At 40.0% G+C, this 26,506-nt stretch overlaps 1 protein-coding gene across 2 annotated transcripts in view; it reads right to left on the reverse strand.

Annotated features, from left to right (window-relative positions):
- Mga (MAX dimerization protein MGA) overlaps nucleotides 1-26,506 on the reverse strand; it is a 139,794-nt gene that overhangs the window by 111,052 nt on the left and 2,236 nt on the right. Inside the window, exon 2 of one of the 2 annotated variants that reach the window (XM_033764989.1) lies at nucleotides 14,650-14,696. The exons of the other annotated variant lie outside the window; for it this stretch is intronic. The gene's annotated coding sequence lies outside the window, so the exon portion shown is untranslated. The remainder of the gene's footprint in view (nucleotides 1-14,649; nucleotides 14,697-26,506) is intronic. 2 annotated transcript variants of the gene reach the window in all.

Here is a 26,506-nt window from a genome sequence, read left to right on the forward strand (position 1 = left end):
TTCATGGCAACTCCACAAACATCAAGGGCAATGGGTAGCTGTACATAGATATGGAGAGAGAACAGCACAGGTGAAAAGACTAAGCTAGTACTAGGGACAACTATCCCCCAGCTCCTGTTTATATCACCCACTTAAGGTGAAAACATATGGATAGGTACTGTATGGAGCACACCCTACACACCAAGACAGAGAATTCCACCTAAGGGTACCAACTGTAAAGACAGTGACACAAGGCCAAACAAAATGGAAACCAGTGAAGCTGGCTATCCTATGTAGGGTAATTAATACCAAGCATTATAAACTGCCAGGAAGATATACAAAAATCACAGCCACTATTAAGAAATTTAAAAGGGTAGAAATTGTTCACCCTACAATGGGCATCATACTGGTATACACCCGTAATCCCAGCACTCAGGAGGCTGAGTGAGGCAGGAGAATCACAAGTTTGAGAACAGCTTGGATTATATAGTGAGAGCCCTGCCATACATAGTAGTGCATACTTGTTATCCCAGCACTCACGAGGATACGGCAGGAGAATCACTGTAAGTTCAAGGCCAGCCTGGACTACATAGCAAAACAAAAGAAAAAAGTCATATGTCTAGTGCACAGTCCTTTCAACAGTTCAGTGTGGTCAGTGAAAGCTAGATGGCTCACAGAGGATAACTGGATTATAGGGAGTTAAATAAGGTGGTGTCCCTCATGTATGCCACTATGCTCAACACTGCTCTCTTGACTAAACAACTGACACAGCTATGGGATCCTCTCATGCTGTTTTGGATCTTGCTTTTCTTTAGTACTCTAGTAGCTGCTGAGTCCCATGACCAGGCTGCATTAACTTCAAAGGGACAGCAATGGATCTAGCTATGCATCTCCTCACCATTTGCCTTGGGATGGTGGCCTTGGACCTTGGCTTGTTATCCTGCCCACCTACTGTACAAATGTTGAATTATACAGATGATATGCTAACTTCTGAGCAAATACAGATTTTTTAAAAATATATACCTGGGGCCAGGGATTTAGCTCAGTGGTGTCGCTGCCTGCCTCACAAGCACAAGGTCCTGAGTTCGACCCTGGTACCCTCCAAAAAATATATATATAAATATAAAAATACATAAAATATATATTTTATACACATACACACACCTGGAGAATACTGTATACAAGGGCACCTAAAGGAGTGGGGATAGGAAACCAATCCAAACCCCCCATGGAACAGTATAAAACTGCTATAAAATTTTGTGAAAACACACATAATACCTAAAAATGTTATATAAAATCTTTACAGCAGGCTTTACCAATGAACACAGAGCAATTACAGGTGTTCTTAGGACTCCTGACAGTGCTGACATATTTTCCCAACCCACTTGCTCAAGTTTCCCACCCTCTATAGTATTAGATTAAAAAGGGGGACCACGTAGGATTGCGACAAAAGTCCTCAAGAGGCTTTTGAGTAAGCCAAAACATTTTGGCACAGGTTAAACAGCTATTTGCCCCAATACCCTAGCATCTATTTATTCTCGATATTACTGGAAGCCCCATGGGCTATATTTGAGGGCTATCACTGAAACAATCTGAATGGACAGTTCCAACAGGGTTCTGGTCCCAGTCATGGAAAGGGCCAGAAGCCCAGTGTACAACATGCAACAGTTTCTGACTGCACATGAAACCCCACAGTAGGTGGAATCCATCCCTGGATCTGCTTCAGAGACGTTAAAAACAGCACATCCAAGAAAAGGCCAGACTGAACGCCTTTTGACCAACCTCCTTTCTGGAACAGCACAAAATCAGACTTTGCAAAAGTGGCATTCATACTTAAGAGTATTGTAGACTCCTATCTGCCAGGCCTATGACAAATGCCCTGCAAACCATGCTGGAGTCAGTGTCATTCAAAAGTACTGAAGCAGCCCTAGAGATGTAGTCAAAAGCTAAGCCAAATAAGGTGCTAGAATGGACACCACCCATTCCTGAAAATGTTTAGTACACCAATGGCCTAGTCAGGGCACAAAATACGAAGGACAGCAATGGCCATATAGATGAATACAGATACCATCTGGCTAGAGTCAAGCATGGGAAAACAACCAGTGGTCCAAGAGAAGGGCAGTATTGATGTGGATATGAGGTAAACTATCGAGTATGTGGTAAACTTCCCCTCCTGGAGAGTCCAAGAGAAGGGCAGTATTGATGTATATATGAGGTAAACTATTGAGTATGTGGTAAACTTCCCCTCTCCTGGAGTGAGCTGCATTTGTCCTCCCAGAAACTGGAATACTATAACTTTACGAGGACCCCAGAACCAAGACAAGGCCTTCCTTTAAGTAACACACATAAAACAGAACACATGTCCTGGCAGAGGGATAAAGCCTTAGCAACAGCAAGAAAATATGCAAGTGAATCCCAAGCAGACACTTCAGTGAGGAACAGAGCTATGTGCATGGTAGCTAAACATGAGCATTTGTACATTTGTGCCCCCTTGTGTCTTGAAAAGAATAAGACTGGCACTTCCCATTATCAACAAATGGTTGATATCTGAAAGCTGTGTAAACATCATACAGGTATGAAATACAAAATGGACTGGGAAATAAATTGCCACGTACTGCTTTCTCCCTTCCGGCACCAGGTGGCTGTGCGGGATCACATATATGAGGCGTAGTATTGCAAAACAGAATGGCCTTGAACATGTTAACTGCTGCCCATAGAGCCACAACCTGCTATGCTTATATCCTAGGTAATAATATAACACACGCTTTAAACCACCTAAAAGCAGGGTTTCTTTTGGGATGGGAGGTGGTTTTGTTTTGATTTGTTTGGTACCAGGGATCAAACTCAGGTTCTTCCACTTACAAGCCAGGTGGTATAAACACTGAGCTAAATCCCCGGCCCCAGGGCAGGTTTTCTTGATATAGTTCATTCAAATAGCTGAGAAATCTTTACACACTGGCTAGGCTCTCTACTTGGCTACTGAGACATGTACTTTTGTTTTGTTTGGTACCAGGAATCGAACTCAGGACCTTGAGCTTGCAAGGCAGGCAGTGAACCACTAAGCTTAATCCCTGGCCCTGAGGACATATACTTTTGATTGTTGTTTATATCATTCCAGGAGTGACGGTCTACTGCTAGAATGTATATTTGTTGCTGAGCACGATGGCACACAGCTGTAACCCAGCACTTGGGAGGCGGAGGCAGGAGGGCCACCATGAGTTCAAGGCCAGCCTAGCTACAGAGTCCAAGTTCAGCCTGAACTGCATAGTAAGAACTCATCTATAAAATTAAATTAAATAAAAATTTAAAAAATAAAACAAAATGTATATTGTTGCTTTGGCATAACAGCCCAGCACTCAGCTCTTAGTCAAAGGAAATTAACACCCCTCCCAGGCTCAAGGAACACCAGGAAAGAAGGGAGAAAAAGATTCTAAGAGCCAGAGAAAGGGGTGGCGTGTACAGTGAGAACTGTTCTCCAAACCCTAGCCAAAGTAACTTCACCTTGTAATGCATACCTTCCTCCCCCAACACGCACTGCCAGCTAGTAAGGCTGTGTGCCAAAAGGCAACATAACAAGGTCATTCATCACTTCAAATAGACAGTGTTTAATGAGATCAGCAGAATTTCCTGGTAAAGATGTACTGAGAGTGTACAACTTCTCCCAACTTTTCTTGGTTTTGATCCTGCTTTTGCTGTCTTAATCAGTACCCTATAAAACCAGTAGTCTAGCACAAGATGAGTGACAACTTCAGTGGTGCTCCAGCTCACAAGCTGTTCAATGATTTGTAATTAAACTCAATCACTAACCTGGACTTATCCAAGTTTTTCTTTAGTCTGTTGGCCCCCATGCAGTTTGGAGGCAAATGTTTCTTTCACATCTCTCCAAGAAATTTATGCAACATCAATGTCAGCAGCCATACTAATAGAAACACTCTTGACCAATAAAGAAACTTTTCCAAATACGTATTTATTATAGATTCAAAGACCTATGACTCCCAAATCTTATAGCCCTAAAATACCATAATCCTCTTTCTCCTGTTTGGAACATTTATATGACCTATAAAAAAGAAATGGTTTTCTCAAATAATTGACTGCAAACAAAGGTTATAAATTTGTACAGTATTTTAAGTTTCAAAAGGACTTTAATACATGCTGGTACTAGTGACTGAATCCAGGGTCTTCATTCTGAGCCACATTTCCAGATTGTTTTATTTTGTTTTGTTTTTCTTTTTTAAGAAGGAGAGGTTTATTTTGGCTAATGGTGTCAGAGGGTTCAGTCTATGCATGGTTGATGAGGTCCTAGACACAAACTGCATAATGGAAGGGCATGATAGAGGAAAGCTGCTCAACCCACAGCAACCAGAGCCTCAGCCCCTTTTTTCTTGATAGGGTCTCACTAAATTGATCAGGCTGGACCTGAATTTGAGATCCTCCCACCTCAGCCTCCCACTGGTGGGATTATACATGTGTACCACTGTATCTAGCTTATTTGTTTCATTGTTTACTTACATAAAGCTATGAAACAGAGCTGACAAGTACTGCTACTTCTTTAGAGCAAGGAATGCAGCCTGGAAGAATGTAGCTTAATAGTAGAGTGCTTATCTAGCATGCATGAGGCCCTGGGTTTGACCCTCCATACAATAAAAAAAAAAAAAAAATGCAAGAGAAAGTAGAAAGGTAGGAAACAAGATTGGAAGGAAGGAAAGTAGGAAGGTAACAAGGAAAGAAAGGAGGAAGGAACAAAAGGAGGAAGGGAGAGAAAGAAGAAAGGCAGGCAGGCCAGCCAGCCTAAATTGTTAGGACAAAATTATTAAAACTACAAATCACAAAATTAATAACAGGTAAACCAGACATATTATGGCACACGTCCATAATCCCAGCACCAAAGAGTTTGAGGCAGAAGGACTGCCACAATTCAAAGCCAGCCTGAACTACACAGTGAGACCTTATCTCACAATTAAAAAACAAACAAAAGTCTGTCAAATATTACTTGCTTTTACTTTTTTGGGGGGAGGGGTTTCATTATCACTTCCTCAAAGCCAAGATCCCTTTGCCCCAGCTTTTTTTTTTTTTTTTTTCTTTTCTTTTTTGAGACATGGTCTCACTATGTAGTTGAGACTGACCTGGAACTCACTATGTAGCTCAGGCTGGTCTCGAACTCACAGCGATCCTCCTGCCTCAGCCTCCCAAATGCTGGGATTACAGGTGTGTGCCACCACGCCCAGCTCTGCCCCAGCTTCTCAAGTAGTTAAGATTACAAGTATATATGACCATACCCAGTTTTTAAATTTTTGAGGAGCTAATGGTGTAGCTAAGGGTAGAGAATTTGCATAGTATGTGCAAGGTGTTGCTTTCCATCCCCAGAACCCAATCCCTAAACAAAAATGAATGATTTTTTTTTTTGGTGGTGGTGGTAGTGGAGGATAGTACCCAGGAGTGTTTCAGCACTCAACTATATCCTCCAAATTTTTTTTTGTTCTTTTTTTTTTTTTTGGTCCCAGGGATCGAACTCAGGTCCTTGTGTTTTAGACACAGTCTCAATTAAATTACCCAGGCAGGACAGCCTCAAGTGATGGAATTATAGATATGTGCCACGAGGCCCAAGCATACATGAATTTTTGGTCCCAAGTGAACATAAATCTCCATTTTAACATGTTCTTTTTATTATTATTATCTAAAGAGCTCCTCACAAAAAATATCATATAAATTCAACATTGTTTCAAAGCAATTAGACATGAAGCAAGCACTTACTTAACACTGTCTCAGCACTAGAAGCAGCTAAGAGAATTCAGCAGTATAAGACAAACTTCCAAAGTCAAAGAATTCCTTTCTAAAAAAGAATAAGAACCAGAGGCATTAAGAAATTTAAGAATGTAGCCAGGAGTGGTGGTGCACGCCTGTAATCCCAGCACTCAGGAGGCTGAGGCAGGAGGATCACTGTGAGTTGAGACCAACCTGGGCTACATAGTGAGTTCCAGGTCAGTCTCAACTACATAGTGAGACCCTGTCTCAAAAAAAAACAAAAAACAAAAAACAAAAAAAAAGAAAAAGAAAAAGAAACTGAAGAATGACAGCATAAATGAGGCACTAAATCAAATGAAACAGACTGGTGCTGCAAAAGTTCAGATAATAAAGCAACAGACTAAAGGGAATTACTGGACAGTCAGCCAAGGATACCCCCGGAGAGAATGCTCTCCTCCTCCAGTGCCAACTACAATCAAAACAAGACTCCTCCAAGTTATCATCAATGAAAATCATCCTATCTGGACACTATGATAAGTTATACAGGTACAGTCATTGCCTCAGAGTGTTTAGGATGAAAGGTGCTAAAATACAAACACTAATTAAAGATTACTGCTAGGCATAGTAACACATAGGCTTGTAATGCCAGCATGAGAGGTATGGGGGGGGGAGTTAAAAGGTTATAATTCATCACCAGGGTGGATCTTGAGTGTTGGAAACAACTGCCTTTTTTTTTTCCTCTTCTGCAGTGCTGAGAACTAAATTCAACACTTCACATATACTAGCCATTCACTCTACCAGTGAGAAGCCCAATAATTTTGTTTCAGATAATGGATCAAGCCAGGCATGGTGGCACACACCTGTAATCCCAGCACTTGGTAGGTTGAGGCAGGAGGATCGCTGTGAATTAGAGACCAGCCTGAGCTACACAGTGAGTTCCAGGTCAGTCTCAACTACATAGTGAGACCCTGTCTCAAAAAACAAACAAACAAACAAACAAAAGATACCGAATCAAGGTGAATTTATTTTGCAAAGCTACATCAATTTGTACATTCATGATGTGTGTACTTTTCTGTATGTTACACTATAGTAAAAAATTTAAATAAAAAGAAAGGTAACAGTGGCATGGTGATACACACCTATAATCTCAGCACATGGGAAGCTGAGGCCAAAATACTGCAAGGTTCAATCCCAGCCTGCACAACTTAATGACAGCAAGACCCTGTCTCAAAATAAAAAATATAAAAAAGATCTGAGGACATACCTCAGCACCCTTTCAGTGGCCAAAAATAGGAAGCCATTCTGAGTTTTGGTGACTTTCACAGCAGAAGCATCTCTGCTTGCACAGCATAATGCTGGCTGCCATATTAAAATGCACTGTAAGAGTCACGTGTGGTGTCGCACACCTGTAATCCCAGCCCTGGGGAGGCTGAGGCAGGAGTATTGCCATGAGCTCAAGGCTAGCCTGGGCAACATAATGAGTTCAAGTTCAGGATGAACCACATAGTGAGACACTGTCTCAAAAAAAAAAAAAAAAAAAAAAAAAAGTAGAGCCCATCATCAGTAGAGCACATACTTAACATGTAGAAAGCCCTGAGTGCAATCCTTGGCACATATACACTCACGCACATATGTATGTATTTATATTATGAAACTCCATCTCATGAGCATATTTAAATCTAATAACGTATTTTTACTTTCAGAAAGTCTTAGAGAAGAGATATGCTGGGAATGAGGTATAACTCATCAGTAATATGTGCAAGGTCCTGGGTTCAATCTCCATCTCTGAAAAGAAAAAAACAAAACAAAAAGCTGGATATAGTGGCACATGCCTTTAATCCTAGCAAGTTGGGAGGCTGAGGCAGGAGACCACAAGTTCAAGACCAGCCTGAGCAACTTCGCAAGACTCTAACTCAGAAAACGAAAAGAGGTTGGCAAGGGATTTAGTTCAGTGGCACCACGCCTGTCTCACAAGTGTAAGATACCAAAAAACGAAAAGGAGCATGGGAACTGTGGATATTGCACTATGGTAGAGCACTCGTCTAGCAGGCACAAGGCCCTGAGTTTAATGTAATCAATTGATCAATAGATAGGCAAGCTTGGATACCTAATCATGGATCTAAGGAAATGCCTTGCTGCCCTAACTCCTATGACCAAGAAAGAAACTGAAATGTATTGAAGAAGTGATACATGTTTCATTAAGAAGTTGTTAAAGAATATATTTACAGCAATAACTGCAAACAAAAAATCTTAAATACAACCCTAAAAGGTCAAGCCAGACTTTCAAAATCAGCTCTTGGACTTGATTATTTTTTAGAAACCCACCCACCACCTTCAGTATCTGAAACAAAAACTGCTTGGTCACTTAAGTTGTTTTCATTAAAAAATCACCTGAGGGCCGGGATTTAGCTCAGGGGTTCCATGACCTGCCTTGCAAGCACAAGAACCCGAGTTCAAGCCCCGGTACCAAAAGAAAAAAAAATAATCACCTGAATCCAATTCCTGAACTTTTGGGGGTTTTTCTGTATTGTTTTTGGTACTGGGGATCGAACTTGGGACCTTGCACTTGGCACGCAGGTGGCAGAACCACTGAGCTAAATCCCCAGCCCTAAACTTTTGGTTTTGATATTGTCACCTTTGCTCATATTTCATTGCTAAAACTTTTTTTTTTTTTTTGACTTTTTGAGACAAGGTCTCACTATATACTTCAGGCTGGCCTTGAACTCACTATGTACCCCTGGCTGGCCTCAAATTCTAAGTGATCTTCCCACCTCAGCCTCCCCCAGGGCTGGGATTACAGGCAAGCACCACTATGCCCAGCAAATTCCTTAACTTTTAAACAAAGGTAAATCTATTTGGAAACTTTTGCTTCTAGTAACATGGAAAGCATTCTTTACATTTTGCACCACTGGAGAGAAGTAAATAGAGCAGGGGACTGGTATTGGATTTTTTTTTTTTTTTTTTTTGGTACCGGGGATTGAACTCGGGTCCTTGCACTGGCAAGGCAGGCCACCGAATCGTTGAGCTAAATCCCCAGGCCTGGATTTTTAAAATGCAAAGCAATTGTTTCTCCTAGGGTTTTATCCAGAATTTTAGATAGTAATTGGGCACTTTAACTTACACTGTTGATAGTACTTTAGCAATACTAAACATCACATGTGCATTCAGAAATGAAACCTTTGGGGCCAGGGATGTAGCTCAGCGGCGCAGCACCTACCCAGCAAGCGCGAGGCCCTGGGTTCGATTTCCGATACCAAAAAAGAAAAGTGAAAAAAAGAAGACAAAAAAAAAAAAAACCCTTTGGGGCTGGGGATTTAGCTCAGTGGTTCTGTGGCCGGCCTTGCAAGCTCAAGGACTGGAGTTCAATCCCCGGTACCAAAAAAAAAAAAAATGAAACCTTTGGAAAAAATAAATAAACAACAGCTAAATCCTGGAAGGGGCCTATACAGTATATCCATCAACAACTGGAGAAAGAAAATGTGGTTATCTATATATAATGGAATATTATTCAGCTAAAAAGAAGGACAAATTTGAGACATTTGTGGGAAAATGGATGCGCCTGGAAAATACAATATTTAGTGAAATAAATCAGACATACAAGCTTAAATACTTGAGAGAGTAGCTCTTATTTCAGTAAGCCAAAGTACACATAAACAGCACAATAAAAGATAGAAGGAAACAAAGGAATAGATCTCTTGTAAATGGGAAGGGGTCCAAGGAGACTAAGAGTGCAGGAAGTTAATGGGGGGAAGAGGAAGTAAGTAGAATTAAAATATGCCATGCATAGGAACCTAATAACCTCAATGAACAAACATGAGCTAAAATTAATATCAAGAATAAGAATGAATGAAAATGGAAAAAGGAGGTTTAGAGGAAGGAGGGAGGCAGGAGGAAAGGGGAAAGGGATTTAAAAGATTCAAGCTCAGGCCAGAGATTTAACTCAGTGGTGCCACCACCTGCCTCAAAAGAGCAAGGTTCCAAGTTCGATCCCCCATACCAAAAAAAAAAAAAAAAAAAAAAAAAAAACCTAAAAATTAACTGCCAGTGTTCAAAAGCTTTCATTTGAAAAATATAAATACACTTAACAGCCTGGAAAATACTGTGACTGACACTAACATATGCATAATCCTGGTAAAAAATCACCTGAGTAGAAGTTCACATGTATTTTAACCTCCCCCTCCAAGCTAGAGGACCAAATTCTTACAGGACTCAAGTCTCCATTTTAGGCCCAGGGACACTGAAAGATTCCATTTCCACTCCCTAACCCAAAATCATCCAGTACCCACATCAAACTGGCCAAGACTTAGTGAAATCAAGATTTCACACCACAGTCACCCCAGTTCCCAGAGGCAGTCATAGACTCTCAAAACTCACCAAAGGTATTTAGGATGATACCTTGATGATGTAGACAGCAACAACTACTTACTGAGTGGTTTGCACACAAAGGGTTGGTTTAATTTTATGTTCTTTACATCACTAACACTAAAGACAAGCCCAAGGTACAAGTTATTAACCCTATTATACAGATAAGAAACAGTGATGAGGGCCAGGGATTTAGCTCAGTGGTTCCACTGTCGTCTGCCTTGCACGCGCAGGGACCCAAGTCTGATCCCCAGTACCAAAAAAAAAAAAAAACATAAAAAGAAACAGTGATGAGAATTTAAGTAACTTGTATGGAGCACACAGAATGTGCTAAGTACTAGAAACCTCTATGTGTGGAGGTAAGTAGACTGATTTAAACAGAGGATTAACAAAAATAAAAATAAACAGGATCAAGAATCAGAACCTGCCAGGCATGATGGTACATGCCTGTAATCCCAGCACTCGGGAGGCTAAGGCAGGAGGATCGCTGTGAGTTTGAGACCAGCCTGGGCTACACAGTGAGTTCCAGAGCAGTCTGAACTACGTAGTGAGACCCTGTCTCAAAAAACAAAACAAAACAAAACAAAGAATCAGAACCAACAAAGATTGCTCAAAAATAATTCTGGAAATCTTCAAAAATTTTGAAGAAAAAATTTTTTGAAGAGCCAAGCATAATGGTATACACTGTAATACCAGCACTCTGGGAGGGTAAGGCAGGAGGATCACAAATTCAAGCCCATCCTGGTAAAAATTTTATTAAGACCCTATTTCAAAATTTTAAAAGGTTGTGGATATAGTCTTTGGTTTAATCTCAAGTACAAAAGGAAAAAATTAAAGAAGAGTCAGGTGCAGTACAACATACCCATAATCCTCACTACTGGAAAAGCAGACCCTGAAGGATCACAAGTTTACTGGGCATGGTGGCACATCCCTGTAATGCCAGCATCAGAGGCTAAGGCCGGAGATCACCTCAAGTTTGAGGCCAGCCTGAGCTACTACACAGTGAATTCAAGGCCAGCCTGAACTAGACAGCAAGACCCTGCCTTTAAATAAATGAATAAATAAATGAATGAATAACCACAACTTTTAGGTCAGCCTGGGCAAAATAAAAAATAAAATTAAAAAGACTCAAATAAAAAAATAAAAAGGATTAGGAATGTAGCTCAGTGAAGTACTTTACTTAGGTAGCATGCATGAGACCTTAGGGTCAATCCTCCAGTACCAAAAAAAAAAAAAAAAAAAAAGAGGATGCAGTAAAAAAAAAAAAAAAAAAAAAAGAGGATGCTGATGGGAATGACAATTCAGAAGCAGTTTTTTTGTTTGTTTGTTTGTTTTTTTAACCAGGGTATAATTACAATGACATATTTTCCAAGAAAAACCAGATTTCCAATGCCATTTGAAGACAGAGATCTGAGAGGCCAGCTTTTTATTTTAACACAAGTGCTTATCTCTTGCTATTTAAGGAATTCTGGGAAAAAACATCTAGAAAATTTAGTCATCAATAACTTCTTTGGAGAATGATACAAATGTGCAGACTTTTCAAACTTTTTGCTTCGGTTTTTTTGTTTGTTTTGTTTTGTTTTTCCTCTATTTGTTATGGCTTTTTGTCTAGCTGTCCCTCCAAAGACTCATTTGGTCATAGGTTGGGCAGTGTGTAGTTACTAAATTAGTCCTGATTGGTTTGGCATAGTTCTGGGTAGGATTAAGGGTACCCCACCTTGGGTGTAAGGATGGGTAACCAGGATAAAATATAAGGGACAGAAAGAGGGCTAGTGTGGTCACTTGTCACTTGTGGCTTGCTGCCTTCTGCCTTCTGCCTTCTACATGCCACAGACTGTGTCTCCTCTGTGATGCCCCTCTGCCACACCATCCTGACCTTGGAGCCAGCCAATTATGAACTGAAACCTCTACAAACTATGAGCAAAATAAACCTTCCCTCCTGACTTTGGGCTTTGAGCATTTTGTCTCACCAATGAAAAAAAATGACTAAGTCACCACCTTTACAATGTTTTTCTACTTAGTAGAACCTCCAATGAAGGTGAACAGAAAAAAAAAAAAGGAAATACAGTAAAAACCTTGGTTTGCAACCATAATTCATTCCAGAAATATGCTTGTAATCCAAGGTGAATTGCCCACAAGAAATATGGAAATTCAGATGATTTGTTCCACAATTCTAAAATATTCATATAAAAATTATTACAATACTATAATAGAGCACAAAATAATAAAGAAAATACAAAATATAAAGAAAAATAAACAAATTAACCTGCACTTACCTTTGAAAACTTTAGTGGCTGGTGTGAAGGAGACAAGAGAGAGGAGTTGTATAGGGACAGGTTTCACTATCACTAATGGAATCATTGCTATTGGATCAATGGAGTCTTCTTTTATGCAACTAACTCCTTTTGAAGATTTCATGTGAAGCCCTAGTATCAGCCCCCATTGTAACAACAACAAAAAAGATAGAAGTTCTAACATACACTACAACGTAGTTAAACCTTGAAGACATGCTGCAAAGTAAAATAAAACAGGAAAGAACAAATATTTTGTATGACTCCTTTTATGTGAGATATCTAGAATAGTCAAATTCAGAGGCAGGGGCTGGGAATTTAGCTCAGTGGTTCCGGTGCCTATCTTGCAAGCACAAGGACCTGAGTTCAATCTCTGATACCAAGAAAAAAAAAAAAAATTCAGAGGAAGAAGATAGAGAATGGTGGCTGCTAAAAGATGGAAGAGGGGGAGATGGGGACTGAGTGTTAAATGGGCACAGAGCTCCAGTTTTGAAGATAAAAACTCTGGAGATAAGAGGGTAATGACAGCTGCATAATATGTCAATGTATTAAGTACCAAAGAACTACTCTGGTGGCAAAATATCACAGCGTAGCCCCTTACATGCATATATTTTTTTCATACATATAAATATTGTGTCAAAATGAAAAATAACTGAGTGCGGTGGAGTATGCCTGTAATCCCAGCACTTGGGAGGCTGAGGTAGAAGCTCTATACCAGCGAGCTACATAGTGAGTTCAAGACCAGCCTGAACTATAGAGCAAGATTCTGTCTCAAAAATAAAATAAAATAAATTTTAAAATAAACAAAAAAAACATACACTTAAAAACTGTTTCAACATCATAGTGGTGTTGGCATAGTGGTGCACACCTGTCATCCCGGTATTCAAGAGCCAAGGCTGCCGGGCGTGGTGCTGCACACCTGCAATCCCAGCACTCAGGAGGCTGAGGCAGGAGAATCGCTGTGAGTTCGAGACCAGCCTGAGCTACATAGTGAGTTCCAGGTCAGTTTCAACTACATAGTGAGACCCCGTCTCAAAAAACCAAAAAAAAAAAAAAAAAAAAAAAAAAAAAGAGAGAGAGAGCCAAGGCAAGAGGACTGCAATGATTTGAAGGCCAAACTGAATTAAATACATAGCCAGACCTTACCTCAAACAAAGCAAAAAATTATTTCAATGGTTTTCCATTATATATACTTTGCCACACACACAAAATTATAGACATATAAACACAATGACAGAAGTTTGAACAGAGCACTTCATTACTAGAAAAGTATCTAAAACAAACTCCAATGATCCTGAGACTGTGATACAAGACAGACAGTCAGAGTAGGGAAAGAACTAGTTGGGTACTAGTAGTACTAGTAGTACCCAACTAGTACTGGCAACAAGTGTGGCTGCCTAGAGAACAGACCCCTAGGCCATGTCCAGCCTTCTGTTTTTTGTTTTGTGGGGTTTTTCTGTTTTTGTTTTTTGGGTTTTGTTTTTTTTTTTTGGTACTGGGGATCAAACTCAGACCCTTGTGCTTTCAAAGCAGGAAGTGGAACCACTGAGCTAAATAAATCCCCAGCCCCTAAGCCTTCTGTTTTTGTTAAGACCCACACATCAAGAAAGGCAGGCATTTGTGCCAGGAAAGGCTGGTGTGCATGCGTGCCTGTTTGTGTGCGTGAGTGATGTTATTTGTTTTGTGCAGTACTGGGTCTTGAACCAAGACACTGGGAATGCTAGGCAAATGCTCTACGACTGACCTACTTGCTTAGTTCCCTATGACCTCACACTGAGCTAATCTCCAGCCATTTTTAAATTTTTGAGACAAGGCCTTAGTTACCCAGACTGGGCTGTTACCATCCTCCTGAAGATTTGAAATTATAGGCGTGCCACCACATCAGCCATGATTTTTTTATTTTTAAATGGTTCCAAAAGTCAAATTAATAAAATTTACATGTAAAAATTATATAAAATTCAAATTTCAAGCTGGGTGTAGTGGTGCATGCCTGTTATCCCAGCACTTGGGAGGCTGAGGCAGGAGGATTGCTGTGACTTCAAGTTCAGTCTGGGCTACATAGTGAGTTCAAAGCCAACCTGGACTACACAGAAAGACCCTGTCTCGAAATAAACAACAACGACAAATAAAAATTTGTGTCCATAAATAAAGCTTCCCTGGAAAATAGCCATGCTCAGGACTTCATATACTGTCTACAGCTGCTTTCACGCTACAAATGAAGAGCTGAGAAGCAGCTGACAGAAATAGTAAGGTTAGAAAAGCAAAAAATACTTACTATTGCACTCTTTGTAGGAAAAGATTCCCAGTTCCTGGTCTAAAAACCTGAAAATAATACACAAAAAAATGTGTATGAGGAGACTTGACATAAAACTACTTAGGTGCCACACTGAGTGAGAAAATTGAGTTTATCACAACTTGATTACATTCAGTGTAAGAAAGTACTAAAAACTTTTATTAAGAGCAATGTGAAGCCCAGTGTGGTAATGCATATCTGTAATAGCAGCATGGTAAAAGCTGAGGCAGCATGATGCAAAGTTTGAAGCTAGCCTGGGCAAATTAGTGAGACCTTATTCCACAATAAAAAATAAAAAAGGACTGGGGATGTAATCCAGTGCAACTACCAATTTAAAAAACAAATAAATAAAAATTTGCCATTAAAAGAAAAGAAACCTAGAAGCATAAACAGGCTAGCAGAGGTATACAGAGAATGTTGAGCTGAGCACAGTAATGCACACCTATAATCCTAGCACTTGGGGAGGCAAAGGAAGGAGAACTGCAGTGAGTTCAAGGATAGCCCTGTCTCAAAAAATCAAAATAAATGTTAAAATAAAAAATAAAAAAAGGGCTAAAATGTAGCTCAGCACTCTCCCAGTATTACTCCCCGCTCCAAAAAAAGAAGTAGTAGAAAGCATTTAGATACAATGTAGTGGCAGGGCAACCTCTTCCTATATATGGCTTTTATCTTATCAAATAAACAAGGGACCAATATCTTACTGAATACTTAAAAGAAAAGTATGAAAATGCAGAGCTTGTAAGTCATGTTAAAATGCTGAAACTTAAGATAACAGTGTATGTGACAGTGAACCTAATTGTGGGATAAAGAAATGCAAAGTTCTTCATACATAACATAGCCCTTTGTACTTACTGATACATAGTTTAAGATTAAATTCCTTTTTAATCTTATGTTTCAATTCCTCAGTTAAACTGTCTTGGATCTAATGTGCAGAGAAGCATATATATATTTTGTAGAGACCCCCACAAGACTTCATATGGTGTCCATATATGGTAGGTGCTCAATATAAGCTTACAATTGAACAACAAAATAATTAAACCTACTTTGGACTCAGACTGAAACCCTCACACCTACAATTCACAATGTAAGCTTCTCTCTATACAACAATTTAAAGGATATTCCTGGGGTGAGCACTGCTCAATTTCCTTGATTTATTACATTAGGTTCCTTCTTCAGCAAAGAGCTCAAAGTACAAATGTAATGCTAAAATAGAATTCTTGACTACTGAGAAGGTGGGTGGCAAAGTGGGCAAGTAAAGGAAGAATCATAATAGCTTACATCCAAAGAATAAGCATTATTCAGCCCTAGAGATTAAAACACTATTAATATGTCCCTGCACTGAAGCTGCTAATTGACATCATTTCATTAAACTCTTACTGGCTAAATTATACCACAATGAATAGCATTAAAACCAAAACAATGCCATACTAAAAAGATGCTAAAATTTCCAGCTAATGTTCTATGTGATTGTATGGGTTTTTTTGTTTGTTTGGTTGGGTTTTTTGTTTTTTGTTTTTTTTTTTTTTTTTTTTTTTTTTTTTTTTTTTTTTTTTTTTTTTTTTTTTTTTTTTTTTTTTTTTTTGGTACCACAGATCGAACTCGGAACCTTGCGCTTGTGAGGCAGGCAGCAGTAACACTGAGATAAATCCCCAGCCCATGACTGAGTATTTTAAGAAGTAGTTTTAACTCTAATTTTTAATCTTTTTGTTTTCCCAGGGGCTCCTGCATGCTAGGCAAGCAGCTCTACTACTGAGCTACATACACTGAGCTACATCAGGCCTTTTTATTTCTGAGAAAGGGTCTCATTAAATTGATGAGGTTAGCCTCTAACTTGTGATCCTCCTGCCTCAGTTTCTCAAGTAATTGGGATTACAGAGGTTTACAAGGATTACAGAGGTTTACAAGGATTACAAGGTTAGGCAATACTTCTAAACTTTTCCTTTTGTGATTAAGCATCTACTACATACCTACCCCTGAGAAAACAAATAAATAAAAAGCCAATGAAGGGCCAGTGATTTAGCTCAGTGGTTCCAGCACCCGCCTCGCAAGTGCAAGGGTCCAAGTTTGATCCCTAGTACCAAAAAAAAAAAAAAGCCAATGAAAACAACAAATAATTTTGTACTTCCCTAAAAAACAGATATTAACTACAGCTCTGAGGGGCCAAGTTCTACCTTTTGAAATTAGGAGAAATTACATACCAAATGTAGAGTGAACACTGAAAACTGAGTAAAGGCATGAGGCAAATCATAAAAAGTTTCAGAAGCCAGACATAGTGGCACAAGCTGTAATCCAGTAACTGGGAGGCTGAGACAGGAAAATTGCCACCTGTTCAGAGCCAGTCTGGGCTACACAGTGAGCTCAAGACCAGCCTGAACTACGTGGCAAGACTTTGTCCCAAAAAACAAACAAAAAAGGGTGGGTGGGAGATTCCAGCAGGATCCTAAGTTTCAGTCCAACTTGGCAAACTTAATGAGACCTAGTCTCAAATAAAAATATAAGAAGAGGGGTCGGTGATTTAGCTTAGCAGTCGGTGGCCTGCCTTGCAAGTGCAAGGACCCGAGTTCAATCCCCGGTACCAATAAAAATATAAGAGCTGGGGATACAGTTCAGTGCAGAGCACACCTGAGTTCAATTGGGGGAAGAGAAAGGAAAAGGAGGGGAAGGGAAGAAAAGGGAGGAGGAAGAGAACCATTCAGGAGGAAAAGAAAGAGGAGAGGGAAAGGAGGTGAGAGGGAGGGAGGGAGAAATTTAAATGTAGTGCATTCCTACCCATATTTCAGCAAAGTCTCTGAGCTCAATCATTGGCCTTCTTCACTACTTCCTGGCGACCTCACTAGATCCATGTATTAAAACATCATCTACTTATTAATGACATCCCAAATGTTAGTCACAACCCTGACTTTCACTTTGGGCTTCAACTGTCTACTCAACAGCCAATCCTAGGTATCTAGTATAAGGCTCAAAACAGCTGACTAAACTCTCCATCCAAATTAGCTCCTTCTAGTCTTCCATCTCTGTTAAATGGTACCAGATGCTCTAGCTAAAAATATACAATCACCGTGGGTTCTTCACTACCTGTCACTTACCACAGATAATCTAACCACATCTCACTGCCTCCCTACTCAAAGATGTAACACCTCATCATACCATTCCAACAAAAAAATGTTTTTTGCACTGAGCTACATTCTTAGCCCTGCCTTTTTGTTTTGTTGTTTGTTTTGCTCTGAGACAGGGTCTTGCTAAATTACTAAACCACCCAGTCTGGGCTCAAATTTGCAATGTCTCAGCCTTCCAAAAAGCTCAGAGTTACGGACATATAATACCACATACAATTCCAACTTCTCCCCTCCCCCCTGTAGCAGGGATTGAACTCAGGACCTTGCAATTGCAAGACAGGCATGGTGCCACTGAGCTAAATCCACGGCCCTCCAACAACTTAAATGGTCTCTTGCTGCACCTCTTACCTCTACAGCAATGTGATATTTTAAAAATATAAATTAGTGCCGGATGTGGTGGTACATGCCTGTAATTCTAGCACTCAGGATATTGAGGCAGGAGAGTCACTGAGAGTTTGAGACCATTCTGTGCTACATACTGAGTTCAAGGCCACCCTAGAATACAAAGCAAGACTCTTGTTATGGTTTGTGTCTAGATGTTCTCTCAAAGTCTCACTGATCAGAGGTGGGGTTCCTTAAGAGGGGGCTGGATCTGGCATTTGTGATGCTGGAATGGATTAATAGTGCAATACTAGGAGTAGGGGCACTAGCATTAAGGGTGTGAGTGTTACCCACCCTAAGTAGCCTGGATAAGATATAAGGGATAGAAAGAGTTGTGGTCATCTTTATTGCTCCACTACCTTCTGCCTGCCATGAATTGTTTCTCCTCTGCCATGTCTGTCTGCCAAGCCACCCTGCCTTGGAACTAGCCAATTATGGAGTGAAACCTCTACAAACTGTGAGCTAACTAAACGTTTCCCCCTTTAACTTTGGATGTCAAGTATTCTGCCTCAGCAAGGAGAGAAAAGTAACTAAGACAGAACTTGGTACCAGAGAAGTAGGGTCATTATTGTGACATCACCTGGCCATGTGGCTCAAGAGCCTTTGAAACTGGCTTGTGGGAAGGAGAAGTTAGAAAAGGTTCAGAGATTTCAGCTGAAAAAGTAGAGTTGGAACACCTAGGCTTCATCTGATTGGAGAGTCAGGTCAAAGCTCAGAAGACCAAAAAGCCAGTAAAGGACCCAGCTCAGGAGGTTTGTGCTGGAAAAAAGAACTGCATCAGCTGTTAAGACTGCAGACAATGTATGCTATGGCTCAGCAGAAAGTTTGTGTGCATTTTGCTCATTTCCAGAGACTTCATCTGAGAATGAGATTAAGGATGGTGAAATAAGTAATTTGGCAGAAGGACTTTCAAGACAGTCTAATGTTGAAGTGGTGGCCTGGCTACTTTCTGGGGGCTTTTAGCCAGATTTATGTTGATAATCAAAAGCAAAGAGCCCAGCAGAAAGATTTAAAACATTCTGAGTGTTACCAGAAAGGAAGCTCCAGTAAAGTTGCAACCTAAAAAGAGAGAACAGAGGTGAAATTGGTCACTGAAAAGACTAGTGAGAAAAAGCCAAGCATTTCTGAAGAAGACAACAAAAAGGATGGCCTAAGGACATCAAAAGAACCAGCAGGACTCCAGCCTTTGCTGCCTCGGAGTTGCAAAGGTAAGACTTTGCTTTGAGGAAAGAGCCCCAGAGCACCATGTTCCAGAATGCTTGCGGCCTAGAGAAATTGTTCCTTGGGACTTGGTTCATAGGCACTGGACCCCTACAGCAGAGAGAGAGAGAGAGACAGAGAGAGGGAAAGGAAACTTGGCTACTGCTCCAGCTGACAGCAGAACCTGGCATCATCCACGTGGTGCTGGTTAGGTGCATACAGAATGCAAGAATTGAGTGGTCAGAAAGGCTTCCACCCAGATTTCAGAAGACGCCTGGGAAGCCTAGCAGTGTGTCCCTGATAGGGCAGTGTGTAAAGCTGTGAGTATAACGCTGAAGATGCAGTGGAGACCCCAGTCCCAGAAGTTTGGAGAAGCCAGGAAAATGGATCTGAGGAAAGCTTCAAGGGAGCAGAGCAGGCCCAAGAGAGAAGCCATGGAAACTACAACACTGAAGTGCTATAAGCCCTTTTGAGTTTTATCTTGCCACAGACTGCCTTGAATGCTGGACATGGAACTAAAGGATTTAATGTTTGCTAGATTTTGGACTTGCGTTGGTCCTATTCCTTTATAATTCCTTATTTGTACCTTATGAAACAGTAATGTCTATCATGTGCCATTGAATGTTGGAAGTTTAACTTTTTTCATTTGTACAGGAGCTTGCAGCTAAGAGTTTGCCTTAAATCTCAGAGGAGAGTTTGGAATTGGACTTTTCAACAATGGTGAAACTGTTAGGACTTTGGAAACTCTTAGAGATGGATTAAATGCCTTTTGCATAAAGGGATGTGCTTGAGTCTTTGGGGGTCTAAGGGCAGAATGTTATGGCTTGTGCCTAGAGGTCCCCCCAAAGCCTCATTCAGCCATAGATGGGGCTTCTTAAGAGGTGACTGGATCTACAGTGTGTGATGCTAGAATTAATAGTGCAATACTAGGATGGGGAGGCCGGGATTTAGCTCAGTGGTGCTGCCACCCGCCTCGCAAGCACAATGTCCCAAGTTCAATCCTTGGTACCAAAAAATAAATAAATAAAATACTAGGAGTAGGGGCACTAGCATTAAGGGTGTGAGTGCTACCCACCCTAAGTAGCCTGGATAAGTTATAAGGGATAAACACAGTTCTGGTCATGCTTATTGCTCTGCTACCTTCTGCCTGCCATGAACTGTTTCTCCTCTGCCACATGTGTCTGCCAAGCCACCTTGCCTTGGAGCCAGACAATTATGGAGTGAAACCTCCACAAACTGTGAGCTATATAAATGCTTCCCCCTTTAACTTTGGGTGCCAGGTATTTTGTCTCAGCAAGGAGAGAAAAGTAAGTAAAACAACCATGTTTCCAAAAAAAACTTTTTTTAGACATGAATTAAGATTATACCATTTACTTCACAATGCTGCTCAATGGAGTCTGTCACAACTGGAACAAAATCTACAATCTTTATGGTCTACAAAACTCTACACAGTCTGAGCCTATAAACTTCCCAGTCTCATTTCTTACTATAATGTACCACAACATTACTATCACTTAATACCCCAGGCACTCTACTTGAGAATCCCAAATTGACTCTCCTCACAAAAGTATTCTTACTGCTTGAAATGCTCCACATTCTGGCATGGCTTACACCTTATCACTCAGGTCAAAGCTCAACTATTGCATCAGAGAGCCATACCTTGAACCCACCGAAGAGAATGACCAAACCACCAACTCCGATATCACTGTACTATCTTCTTCATAGCATTTTTTATTTTTGGTACTGGGGATGGAACTCTGGACTTGTGAGGCAGGTGGCAGAACCACTGAGCCAAATCCCTGGCCCCTCTTCATAGCATTTTGACAAAACCTAAAATCAAATCATTTATTAGCTCACTGTCTACCTACTAAAATATAAATTCCAGGTTGTCATATATAGCATATATCAATGATATATCAATATGGTATATCATATATACCATACATCAATATGATACATCATATATCATATACCATGATATAATATCATACATATTATAATATCATATATGTCATAATTAACTTCATAAGGTCTTATATATAAATGAATCTAATGCTGGAAAAATAAAAGGGGGTGGAAGGAAGGGAAAAAAATGTGTTATATACATTTACCAGTTCCCTACAGAGAATGTAATCATTATGTACTAAAACATGTACTGATACAAGTAAATAAGTCTTAAAAAATAAAGAGTAACAGGATCTCTTTTAAAAACATTTTTAATAGGCCAGGCATGGTGGCATACACCTATAATCTCAGCACTTGAGAGGCTGAGGCAGGAGAATCATCATAAGTTCTAGGCCAGCCTGGATGACATAGTGAGATCTTGTCTCAAAACAAAAAAAAAAATTAAATTAAATACAAATTCCATAATTGCAAGGGCTTTGTTTTGTTCAGTATTTCATGCCTGGAATATTATTTGGCATACAGAGGACTCATTAATCATCCGTTGCTGAATGAATGGATGAATTTACCTACATATTCTATTTATATTTTTACCCTATTATGCATAATGGGATAATTCCTTCCCAACCTTGGAATTTTTATCTAATTCTAGATTATCAGAATCTTCCTCTTCTTCTTCTTTTGTGGTACCAGGGATCAAATTCGGGACCTTGCACTTGGGAGGCAGGTGGCAGAACCACTGAGCCAAATCCCCCGCCCCCACAATCTTCTTCTTAGACTGACAGTTTAAAAACTGTTAACAATGAAAGCAGGGTGCAATAGTGCATGGCTGTAATCCCAATACTGGGGAACCTGAGGCACTAGGATCACCATGTGCTCAAGACTAGGCTGTACTACATAGGGAGTTTAAACCAGCCTGAACTAACAGTGGAGACCTGTCTCAAAAAAAAAAAATAATAATAATAATAATACTGATCAATTTAAAATTTTTAAAAGACTTAAAACAATCTATGTATTACTTATGTCTTCAATCTTCTTACAATTAGTCCTCAGGCAACTTTATCAGTTATTTTTCTGTGACATTTCTGTTTTGCAACAAGTTCTCACTACAAAGCTCAGACTGGCCTTGAACACACTATGTGGCCCAGGCTGGCCTCAAACTCCTAACAATCCACCCATTTCGGCTTCCCAAGTGCTGAGATTACGGGAGTATGCAACCATGCCCAGTTTGTGACTGTTATTTCTACTATGCTCTCTTTACCAGGCTTTTGCATGTATTACTACTATAAATGCTACTAATAAAGATGGACACTGACATGCAGAATATTATGACAAATATCTACTTTTTGTATTACAAGTTAACAAATTTTTAAAAAATGCAACTAAAGAAAAGCAAACATTTAAAAACTAGATTCACCGCTAAGCAATCTAGGTCACATCAACAGTGACAAATTATGTTGACAGTATGTACTGTAGTATAAGTCCAACCATGACACAAACATCAAATCCCAATTGAAAGACACACTACAAAACACCTGACCAACAAAGCTCTAAAAGTTCAAGGTCATTTAAAAAAAAAAAGGGAAACTGATAAACTCTCAAGCCAAGAAGACATAACTAGCATAGGCTAGGCACAATGGTACATGCTGTAAACCCAGCTACTTGGGAGACTAAGGCAAGAGGATCTTAAATTGAAGACCAATGTCAGCACATTTTTGTTTTTGTTTTTTCTGAAACAGGGTCTCCCTATGTAGCCCAGGCTGGCCTTGAACTCCTCCTGGCAATTCTCCTGCCTCAGTCTCCTGAGTGCTGGGATTACAAGCATGTGCCAGTACAACTGGCTCCAACCTGAGCAATTCAGCAAAACTCTTGTCTCAAAATAAATAATAAAGAGGGCTGAGGATATAACTAAGTGGTACAGTGTCCCCGAGTTTGACCACCAGTCTCAAAAAAAAAAAAAAAAAAGGACTATAGTATATTGAATGGGCTCCTGCAACAGAAAAAACGATATTAGTTAAAAAACAAACAGTTAGTTAATAATGTTATTTAGTTAATAATGTATCTGGAGTGAGAATTTACCTAAGTGGTAAAATGCCTGCCTGGTATTCCCACCATTGCTAGGTGGGACTTGGGATCTTCCTACCTCAGCCTCCCAGAACCCTGGAATTATAAGCACACAATCACCTCACCAGGATCTTTTTAAAACTTTTTCTCTTGAGACAGTGTGAGGTTGGGCTCAAACTCTCAACACTACTGCCCCAGCCTCTCACTGCTGTGATCCTTCATACCAGCAATATCTTGGAAATTTTCCTATAGGTCTGTAACTACACCAAAAATTTTTTTTAAAAAATAGTTCAATTCATCCAAAATCCTACACTTAAATAAAGACACTATTTACACTTGTATCTTTAGATTTCTATGTAAATAAATAAATTTCAAAAATAAAAAAGATGAAAAGTATGGGCTAGGGATTTAGCTCAGTGGTGTCACCACGGTGTCACCGCCTGCTAAGCAAGCACAAGGTCCAAAGTCAGATCCCTGATACCAAAAATAAATAAATAAGATTTCTATGTAAATGGACATACAAGTATATTCCTATAAAAATATTATCTTACTACACATAATTGTGTAACCTGGCATGTATGTATGTGTGTGTGTGTGTGTGTGTGTGTGTGTATATATATATATATATATATAAAATATATGACATAATATAGGTTTCTACTAATGACCTGGGAAACATGCAATATATATATTATATATATACATATATATGCATATATATATATCTATTACATATACTGTATATATAATATGTGTATGTGTGTATATAATATATGTATTATATGTTTTCCAGGTCATTAGTAGAAACCTATATTATGTTCAGTAGCTACAAGGTACTCCTCTCCATAAAGGTCCCACATCTACCTAACAAATTTATTAATCTTTACCAGTTATTTGTTATTATAAAAACAAGTGCTCCAAAATCAACTTGGAATCGAACAAACTTACTAACTAGGGCCTTAACAGAAAAGAGAAGAGTTGCTGAGTCCAAGAACAGATTTTTGTTTCTTGGCATATACTGAAAATTTAGCCTTCGCGATGGGCTACATCTCCAGCCCTTTTAGTTTTAATTTTGAGACAAGGTAGTACAGTCAAGCTGGTCATGATGGTACATGCCAAAGTGCAGCACTTTAGGAGGCTGAGGAAGGAAGATCACAAGTTTGAGGACAGCCTTGACTACACAGTTGAGGCCCCATCCGACATGGTGGAACATTCCTGAAATCACAGCAATTGGGAGGCTGAGGCAGAAGGATCACTGTGAGTTTGAGGATAGCCTGAGCTACACAGTGAGTTCAAGGCCAGCCTGAACGACATACCAAGCAAGACCCTGCCTCAAAAAAAGAAAAAAGAATTTTCTTATTTTACAGATGCATTCATCGAAACAAATTTTAGAAAGATTCTGTCAAGTTTTTAAAAGTCTGGGGCCGGGGGGTTTAGCTCAGTGATGCTGCCACCTGCTTTGCAAGCACAAGGTCCCGATACAATCCACGTTACTAAAAAAAAAACAAGTTTTTGAAAGTGTGGAAGAAGAGAGGGAGCTAAGAGTAGCCGGGGATTTAGCTCAGTGGTTCTGCCTCTTGCCTCATTAGCACAAGGTCCTGAGTTCGATCCAAGATACTAAAAAACTAAGATAAAAAATTTAAAAAGATGTGTTATGCACATGTACCAAAAATAAAAATTTAGCATTCAAGAGGCTTGCAGAAAGATCACTGCAAGTTCAAGGCCAACCTTACCTACATTGTGACACCCTGTTTCAAAAAAATAAAGTAATTTTAAAAAGAAAAAAGCTGGGTTTGGTTGCACATGCTTACATTCTCAGCACTCAGGAGACTAAGAAAGATTGCCAAGAGTTCAAGATCAGCCTGGCCGGGAGTGGTGGAGCATGGCTGTGATCCCAGCACTTGGGAGGCTGAGGCAAGAGGATCTCTGTGAGTTCGAGACCAGCCTGGGCTACACAGTGAGTTCCAGGGCAGTCTCAACTACATAGTGAGACCCTGTCTCAAAAAAAAAGAAAAGAGAACATCTAGCTAAGATCATGCAAAATTACCAAATATATCGCTGTGTCACCTACTTAACCTATTTTCCTCTGGTAAAAAAGGACATAGTGGGCCGGGGATTTAGCTCAGTGGTTCCACTCCCTGCCTCACAAGCACAAGGTCCCGAGTTCAATCCCCAGTAACCCCCCAAAAAAATTTAGACATAATAGTAGTTACCTCACAGGTATGGTATGAGAATTAAGTGATTTGGAAATATAAAGTAGTTCAGCTGGGTCCCAACTAGTTAGGAGGCAAAGACGGGTGGAAAAAAAAATTCCAGCCCCACCTGGGCAATGTTTTGTCTCAAAATAAAATGTTCCTCAGTAGTACAGCATTTACCTAGCACAGTTTCAATCCTCAGTATCTCACACACACAAAAAAAAAATGTATATATAAATATTATAGACAGCAATGGGGGAGAAAATATTCACAATACTATAATAGAAAAATGTTAACTGTTATAATTGTTCAAAAGTGACAGCTATTATGATTGCTCATTTTCCATATTCTGATCCCACAAAATTTGAAAGCCCTTAAAGATAAGTAAATTTGGTGTGATGGCGCACTCTTGTGATCCCAGCACCAGGAGACTAAAGCAGGATTGCCACGAATTGGGAAACCAGCCTGGGCTACAGACAGTTCAAGGCCAGCCTGAATTACAGTGAGACCCTGTCATCGAGAGAGAGAGAGAGAGAGAGAGAGAGAGAGAGAGACACAGAGAGAGAGACACACAGAGAGAGAGACACACAGAGAGAGAGAGACAGAGACAGAGACAAGACACAGAAAAATAACAATACAGCACTACAAAATACAAAAAGTGAGGGCCAGGGATTTAGCTCAGTGGTTCCGCCGCTGCCTGCCTCACAAGCGCAAGGTCCTGAGTTGGATCCCAGTACCTAAAAAAGGGTCTGGGGATTTAGCTCACTGGTGCTGCCGCCTGCCTTGCAAGCCCAAGGTCCCCAGTTCGATCCCAAGTACCAAAACAAAACAAAACAAAAACAACAGTTTCCCGGTTCCCCCTTGCACAGATCCAGAAACTGGGCCACCAAGTTGAGGCTTCGGGAACATAGGGCCTTAGCCCCCTGCTGGGCAGCTCAGTCCCGAATGCAAACAGCCCTGAAGCTTGTGTGGCCTGCAGCA

Source organism: Fukomys damarensis, unplaced genomic scaffold (genome assembly GCF_012274545.1).
Source record: "Fukomys damarensis isolate Sample0158 unplaced genomic scaffold, DMR_v1.0_HiC HiC_scaffold_17, whole genome shotgun sequence".
In the NCBI taxonomy this organism is placed as follows: domain Eukaryota; kingdom Metazoa; phylum Chordata; class Mammalia; order Rodentia; family Bathyergidae; genus Fukomys; species Fukomys damarensis.